The sequence below is a fragment of the Manacus vitellinus genome, unplaced genomic scaffold (assembly GCF_001715985.3).
Source record: "Manacus vitellinus isolate BGI_N305 unplaced genomic scaffold, ASM171598v3 scaffold_1_pilon, whole genome shotgun sequence".
NCBI classification, from domain to species: domain Eukaryota; kingdom Metazoa; phylum Chordata; class Aves; order Passeriformes; family Pipridae; genus Manacus; species Manacus vitellinus.
Genome location: NW_021939396.1, coordinates 22508129 through 22516722, shown reverse-complemented (window position 1 = coordinate 22516722; position 8594 = coordinate 22508129). Strand labels below are relative to the sequence as shown.

The 8594-nt window shown below is 41.7% G+C and overlaps 1 protein-coding gene and 1 long non-coding RNA gene across 2 annotated transcripts in view; one reads left to right on the top strand and one right to left on the bottom strand.

Annotated features, from left to right (window-relative positions):
* PLEKHF2 (pleckstrin homology and FYVE domain containing 2) overlaps positions 1 to 8594 on the top strand; it is a 33771-nt gene that overhangs the window by 5791 nt on the left and 19386 nt on the right. The gene's annotated exons all lie outside the window — the stretch shown is intronic.
* On the bottom strand, positions 4548 to 7952 carry LOC108640688. The gene is made up of 3 exons (XR_001921403.2): positions 7715 to 7952; positions 5587 to 5657; positions 4548 to 5093 (listed from the first exon to the last, which is right to left on the bottom strand). It is a non-coding gene; the product is annotated as an uncharacterized LOC108640688 (long non-coding RNA).

Below are 8594 nucleotides of genomic sequence, written 5' to 3'. Positions count from 1 at the left end.
TTTTTTTTAATCACGGGTAATCTCCCCAGATGCTTGGCTGCATAACAACATCCTGTATTTCAGTGTACAATGCTACATAATGAACTTCTGAGAACAAGATTTGTGGCTTTTTTAATCACAAACTTTCAGCATGGTAGAAATCTTTGGTGGTTTTGTTTTACGTGTTTGAAGTTGGTTTGTGATACAGATCTTGGTTAATTTTGCAGTTTCTTATTCCCAAGTAAGAAATCTCTTTTTGAATTTTTTCAGCTCAGGATCCTGGTTTCTGTATTACTGGAAGTGCAGTAATCGAGGTGATATGAACCTAGAAGAATGTATGTACTGGATTGGGAGTATAATGGCTATTTTCTTAACATGAAATCCTAACAGGCTCTGTCCTCTTTTCCAGTCAGCTGCTGTATCTTATTGGTGTTCTTGAATGTGGCAAAGAGATCTGGTGAAAAGAAAATGTTTCATTCCTATGCAGGCACTGCAGCTCTTCCTGCCAAACGACGAGCCAAGGCTTAGGCTCTGTAGCTGCCACCAGGCCAGCTGCGCACTCGCTCTGTTTATTTTGTGTTCTGGAGCAAGCATTACAAATGTCTCTTTCTGCAGTTGGTCCTTGTTTTGTTCCAAACGTGCTGAGTCAGGATAATTGAGGCAGCCCTGTCTGTCTTCTCAAAAGGAATCACTCTCCTGTAAAGTTAACTTTTGGCAGGAGTGCAGTACAGTAAAGAGGAAGAGAAGGGAAACCATGCAGTATCACCAGCACCTCAAGTTGCTACAGTGATATCTTCCTTCGAGGCCACAAGGCCAGTGCTTTGCTTGAAGTAGAACAAATCTTGACAATGTGTTCACAAAGGCATCAATGGATGAGCTGATTTGTTCTTGTGTAGAAAGAAGCCATGTGATGCAGTGATTGGTTAGCATTGTAAGGAGGACTTATCGGTGAATTAGTAAACAGGATATGGAATAAATAAATTCAGGTTGTGACTTCAGTCACAAAAAGAGTTTTGAGTGACCTCAGAAAGTAAAGCAGCATTTCGAATTGCAAATGACAGGAGGCTGCTTAAATAGGCAATCTGTGTCTCCTTTATATCCTTCAGGGAACAGCTCTCCCTCAGATGGCCATGCCTGATTCTTCCTTTAGGGACAGTGTTGTGAATGGAGGCATTAAATACTTGTCAAACAAGGTAGTCTGCTTTCATTAGTATTGTCTCCTTTTATTTCTTGATGGAAGTGGGTGCCATATAAGAAATGTCCTGTTTCTCCTCTTTGTTGTAATCTGGTTTATAGTTGTTTTCACCAAGTGTTGCTGGCTCAGCGTTGCATTATGCCTGGTTTCAGTTGATGTACTGAAAGAAGTTTCTTTCTTCTGTTCTTTTTTTCTGTGGCTGCTACAATTACTGAGATATGTTAAACATAATTTATCTATGTGGGAGCTGTACATCATTCGTGTATGTCAAGTCAAGTATCACAGACAACTGTGGGCTGCAATTTCTTTCTTTATTGCCTGACAAAAAAAAAAAAAGACAAATCAGGAGTCAGCATGAATACAGCTTGAGAACCCTGTTTACTTCTTCATCAAAAGGATCAAGAATCTGTACATACATACAGCTGTTAGTAATATTTAGGCAATATATGTTTCGGCTTATGCCATCGCAAGATCTTTCTAGATCACTAGTTTCAAATGTGTCCTTAAGCACCCAAAATAGAGAGTAGGCTAGAGAGACTGCAGGAATCTATGTCAGAGGACTGTGGATCTCGTATCAATGGTACTTTCAACAATGAGAAAGAAGACAGTTCCTGAAGAGCCACAATTGAAAGCTGGAACTGTTCTTTTCTGCACTCTGAATAAGTACTTGTTAAAATCTCTGTCTTCATGTAGTAGAGCAGCTCCTGACTGGCTCACACAGTCATGCTGAATAGGAGATATTTTTTGGTTTAAGCTAAAGGTAGAATTAGAAAACCACAGAAATCAAGTCTAGTCACAAAAGCTCACGAGCCCTGAGATAACAAATCCCTTCTCATGCTAAAACACATCATTATGCTAGATGAGAGAAAGGTGCATTTTCAGGAATGGCCTTCCTGAATCAAATAATCTTCACTGCTGCACAATCAGGACAGAGCATCCATTCTAGCTCTTTCTTGGATGTGGAAGAAGAGATCGAGATGAACAGGGCCAAAGAGAAGAGGCTTCCTCTATTTTTTTTTTTTTTTAGGGCAGACTAGGAGACATAAAGAATTTTATCTATTCTCAGGACAAGCATCTGGAAAGACAAAACTTATTCAAAGATCTGAATATACAACCTATCCAAATCAACACATTATAGGGACTGACTCATTCGCATCAAACTGTCATAGGCAGAAAGCTCCTAACATGTCAAATTTAAGATGCTTGGGCCATGCTAGTTAAAAGGAGTCTGGTGAGACTAGAGGAAAATCTCAAATTCTTGTAATGTTTTCATACTTAATTTCTTTTCAAGAACGGAATGACTACTATACAAGTGTTACCATGTGTGACTGCCTGCAAGGGGAGAAAGATGAAGCAGCAGACTGAGAAAAGTGCCCTCCTTTTGCAGCCCCCTACCCCTGAAAAGGTTCTGGAGAAGGGCTAGTGACAGACTGCTTTGAGAGGCCTGTGTGGGTGGACTCACTGCCTTTTCCTGCTGGAACTGCCAACAATTATGCCAAATACAACAGTGGTTTTGCAATAGGGATAAATGTCTTCCAGACTGAAATGAAGAAGTCTTATAACACAGGCAACTAAGCAGTAAAGAGTAATGCTAAATAAGTGTGATGGTCACAGTGCACACATACATAGGCATAATGCACATGCATAAGAGTGTGTGACAGAAAGTGCTATTAGACAATCAATTTACCTTCACTAATTAGGTTTTGTCATCATCTTCCTGATGGCTAAGAACAGAATATAGTTTTGCCATGTGAGATACACTGATGTGCTCAGTTACCACAGCGATAGAATGCAACACTTGCTGAAGAAAAAAAGGAAATTACAGTTCAGAATAGTGCAAGATACACCCTACTTTCTTATATTGTTAGATAAAAGTGGCACTTCAGAGAACTTATCTCTCAGGATTTAACTGGAGAAAATGAGTTAATTTTTCATACTTAAGAAAAAAAGAAGGCTAAAATTTCTGATAATATTTTCCTGCTCATCAGTCTATGACATCGATAATCATAATTGCTGATCTACTGCTTCCAAAACAGCAGGGAATGACAGAATCCACTTTGTTATAGAGTAGCTGCCACAGCAAAGCCACGGTTGCATTTTGTTAGAAACACGATACAGGGCCCTGGAAAATGTGTCTTTGGAGGCCAAGGCTACAGGTCTTCCAAATACAGCTGTGCCAGGCAAAAATGGAAGCATCCTTAGGTGCTCACCTTTAGCCATTAGCTGAATGTGTACTGTGCCTACAGCACTGCTGGCAGAACACGCTGCTCAAGTCTGAAGTAGATCAGCAAGCAAAGTTACAGCAGTTAGCTCCTACCTTTCAACCCAAGAGTGAATAGCAGAGTGACTGTTACAAATTACCAGTCTCTCAGACAGTCCCTTCTGTTACCAAAGATGTGATAATCTCTGAAAAAGCACACTAACATGCAGCGACAGCACTTGGTGTTTAAGTTGTGCCCCTGAGATAAAATCTCAGGTTTATGGAATCAGCAGATTTGCATCACTTTCTGCTAGATCAGTGTCTGTTCAGGCACAGCTTGGCCAGAGAAGTTGGGTACCCCATCCCCGGCAGTGTTCAAGGCCAGGTTGGATGGGGCTTTGGGCAACTTGGTCTAGTGGAAGGTGTCCCTGCCCATGGCAGCAGGTTTGGAACTAGATGTTCTATATGGTCCCTTCCAACCCAAACCATTGTGTGATCCTTGAAATACAGCTTCTCTGGAGATAATTCCATCCCCGCTTAGCAAGGCTGAGGCTGTTTCATGTAGTGTCAGCTGCATGAACTGTATTGACTGCTTAGGAGATGTATGGTACAAGGAAGCAGCTGCACTTGAGTGACTCTTCAGAGCGTATTGTTTATAACGATAAATGACTATCTAAAGCCATGACTATCTATAAAATGTTCTCTCTTTGAGAGGTGCTATGTCTCTTCTGTAGTTGGAATTTGTCCTATTAAAATCTGTCGTCTCTGTTACATTCATTAGCAAGTGCACAAGCAAGCGGTGTCTTTCCAGTCCCTGGTGGACCATAGAATAGACAACCTCTACAATTTAAAAAGGAAAAAAAAAAAAAGAAAAAAATTCACATAAGAAAACCCATAATGGAATAGTACCTATTAAAACCCCCATCCCTAAAACACACAACTCTGCTCTCCTAAACAGAACACTTCATGGATAAGACAGCAATAACAGCTAAAGTGTGAGAAAAGTCAATAGTGTTCCATTCAACTAGGCACCAAATGAATCGAGAAGATAATTTGGATGTACAAAATCTTGAGAAAAGATAGTAGCATCCCAGAAGGACACTTCCAGAACTTCTGACAAACCAACAAGGGTGGTTACAACCCACTGGAGCCAAACAAGAACAAACTTCTAGTGCAGAATCTGCGACTGTGCTAACTTAGGAATCACCAGTTCATTTTTAAATGATACAATAAATATTCATTCTTTTTTTCACAAAAGGCAATATTTGAGAGTAAAGCATTTAATTCCCCCTTAAAAAGCTTAAAGTTACTGGATTTGGCCTCCTTTTGTGGGTGACTAAGGAGTGGAAGTATTCTAAAGCTGGGAAGGTATTCTGCATTTCTGCATCTGTCAGCTAGAAAAGCCAATACACTGCTGCTTCAAAAAGATTTTCAATGAATAAAGAAACAAAACAGATTTTCTTTTTATTGTTTGTAATACTTTTTAAAGTTACTGAAAGCAAAGAATTTAAAGTCCTATTTCAATATGCCATGACTGAGTTTTGCTGACCAAGAATATATAAAGCTAAGAATTAAATCTCTAATATTAGTTTTCTTTTGTAACACAGAACTCACTTATCTGTATAAGAAGCAGAGAGATTTTATTTTAGCCCAAGGACAACATATGCTGCAAGGTTCTAGTTGCAAGTCCCATCAATTGTAAAACTGATATTTGAGCACCTAAAAAAAAAAAAAAGAGAGTTGGTGGGAGAGAGAACTGACTTCCATGGAACAAACTACAGTTGACTACCACTAGATAATTCCTTCCCGCTTACAAACTAACCAAGTCCACTTGTACAGAAAACTTGAAAAAAATCACCAACTCCAGCTTTTAAAGCCAAGACACTTTTAAAGGATAGCCTTGCCACACAGTAAATCTATGAACCTACAGATATCCTGGCTTCTATCCATTTTTAAAAATTACTTTTTAGTGCTGCTAAAAAAACCCCATCAACACTGCCAACAATATTTAAACATTTTTTTATGTTAAAGAGAGCTACAACTTCGGTAGGTTCCATCAGAAATTATATGACAGCACAAAGGAAAAGTTCACAGCAATATTCAAATTACTTGAGAGAAACCTGTAAGCCAAGAGAGTTGTAGACAGCCCATTACTGAAAGCTTTCATAAATAATGCAAATGTCTCACTGACACAATGAAGTAAAATACTTACTGAACCATCTATTTGCATTGGCTCAACACCAGACAGACTTGCTCCAATTTTCATGTGATCCTTGTGAAGATCTGAAGTGAAAATGCAAGCCCTGAAACAGCTCTTTGTAAAGAGTGACCGTTCAAAAATCATAAGGCAATTCAGAAAGCATAGTATAGGACATGTATTGCAGTATATCATTGCTATATCATGTCTTCTGAAGAATATATTTCCTCCACCCTTAAAGTGTAGCTGTGGCAAAACCATAACAGTAAGGTTATAATTAAACAGCAAAAATAAATGTTATTTTAGATGGCACTATGCTTCGAGAGAAGTTTTTTCAGCTAAATTAAAATGGCAATTAAATAATTTATGTGAAATACCCTACTTATACAAAATAGTAAAATAAATTAGTGTATACTCTGTTTAGTGGGACATCCCACAGTCTCCCACCCTTTGCCTTCTATGTGTCTTCTGTGTAGAATCCATTTTTTTTGCAAGACTGCATCTGCAGTACTAAGATACAGAGTTAATATGTAAGAGCAAAAGATAGATAAGTACAAAAAACTCCATTGAAACCAGCACACATGATCATTGTGCCATTTCAGTACAGGGAGCACAAAGCAAGAGTCACTGACCCTTAGCCAAGTTTTTCAACACTACTTAAAAATTAGGTCAAATATTTACTTTTTTATAGAGCGATTTAAGAAAAAGTGTTTGAGGGTTTGCAAACATACACTGTTACAAGGTTTATCTTCCCCTCTAGCTGAACACAGTAAAAAAAATACTTCATTTAGGAGGAAGAAAAGAATTCTGAAGATTATAGGAAGACAATAGAAAGAAATTATGGCAGTCTTTCATAGCACTGAAGTTGCTCTGCATGATAGCATTAAGTCATTTTTAGTTCACAGTCTTCTTCAGACACCAGGTTGCTTATTCTTCTATTAATTGGAGTTAAAGTCTTGTGCTGATATTCCATGACTATATGTGCTAGAAAAAGCACATCACTGCTGTAATGCTTTGCAAACCTTTCAGAAAACAATGTCAATTTGGACTTAACGAAGAGAATTAAGGCGTGGACACACAGGCAGAAACACTAGGACTGTTTTACTCTGCCTGCATCCAACCTTCTGCTGTATCTTAACCTGACGTTATAAAATTATTTTGTAAGCATGAAAGAAAAGTTAATTAACCATGAAGCTGCTTCTGATGTCAAGAATAATTGATTTAGAGGGCAAATTAAATCTACCACAGGTCACAACATAAACTGATCATTTTGATTCACAAGAACCAGCCCAACCCATAAATAAAAGATGCTCTGGTGTGAAGATCTCTGTGCAGCTGGCAATCCCAACATGAAGGCACTGGTGGCCAATTTAAACATTGGGTGTGCCAAAATTCTTTACACATGAAGCACCTGACAAATACATCCTGCACACACTCTCAGACCTGGAATTCTTAAACTGCCACAAGCACCTGTTTCTAAAAACCTTGGGTTAAAGAGCTTGGTCCACACCTTATATAAATTAGTACACTAAGAATAATCACAGGACAACTCAGGCTGAACACCAGGTGGATTTGGGGAGAAGCAGATGACCAGGCTGCCATGCTGTAGGGGGGGTGGACACACTTGCTCAGCCCTCCATGTCCTGGTCCCTTCCCTGTGCCCATCTTCCATACCAGGAGAGACCCAGCTCAGTGATATGGCTCGTATCTATCTGTGTTCCTGTCTGAACAGGGACGGAAAATTCAGATGAAATTCAGAAAGTTCAGTGGGTTCATTATTACTCCACCACCAAACTATTTTTATTCCCCCAAAAAAGCCAATCACATTATTGCTCAATAATGTGAAATTTGGGAAATGAAACCGGTATATTGCACATAAGTGAAATTTTCTTAAAAAAGAAAGCCCCTTGGGCCATTTTCCAGAGCACAGATTTTGGCACCAGTGTGACACTACAAAGAGCACGGTGCTGTGCCCTCTTCTCCGCAGCTCCCCAGAACACCCCAGCCACCTTTCCCCTCTGTACCATCCATCAGTGGCTGGAAATCTTAGAAGGATCAGGTTAGCTACCGAGTAGCTGGCTAGATTTGGAAAATATTGGTCTGGATTTTGCTCTATTGATGTGTAGACATTAAAAATGCTAACACAAGATGGAAGGGGCTCCTCGTGTTGACAGCGTTTCTGGTGGGAGCCGTTCTGGCACACCTGCCACACTTTCTCCATGCTGACCAGGCAACTCTTCAGACTGAAAAATGTTGCTAATTCCCTTCCGTGCGCTGTATAAAACTTTAAGTACAGAGAGGTAGTTAAAAACGTGTCCACACTGAATTACAGTTGGGAGACCGTACTTAAAGAGCCAAGAGCACGAGTATAAACACGGGATAGTGCACAAAGAATGGAAACGTGCTGGTTTAAGAAAAAAAACAAATAACATAACAAAAAAACCGTGAGGCAATAGTCTCGTGTCTGGAGTATCCCTGCTCCAGGAGGTGCCACTCGAGGGGTAGGAACGGAGCCCCGCTCCGCTCTGCCCTCCCCGCGCAGGACGGCCCTCGGGGCCAGCCCGGTGCTGAGGGAATGGAGGGAGGGCGGTGCCGCCTCAGCCCTTCCCGCCAAGATAGGCGGTGGCCCCGCCCGCCGGGGGTGGCTGCAGGCGTCCCGGCGCGGGGTGTATGACGCGCGGCTGTGAGCGGGGCAGGGGCGGCCGGAGCGGGGTGCATGGGTGAGGAGTGCGGGCTGGCGTGTTTACGGGCGGGGGGGGGGGGGGGGCCTCGGTCCGGCCGGGGGATGCGAGAGGGGAAACTTTTCTTCACGGAGGCCCTTCTCTGCCGGGGCTCGGCCGCTTTCCCTTGCGGCCAATGTTGGGAGCTGGGGCCTGCCTGGCGGAGATGGAGCTCCTCCGGCGAGAGGCGGCGTCGAGCTCCGCTGTCCCGCTGCGGGCTGGGAGCCAGCGCCGCGTCCCCCGGAGGGAGGGAGGCAAGCGGAGTGGGAAGGATCTGGGGAAGGAAGCGCGTGGCGGCGCTGC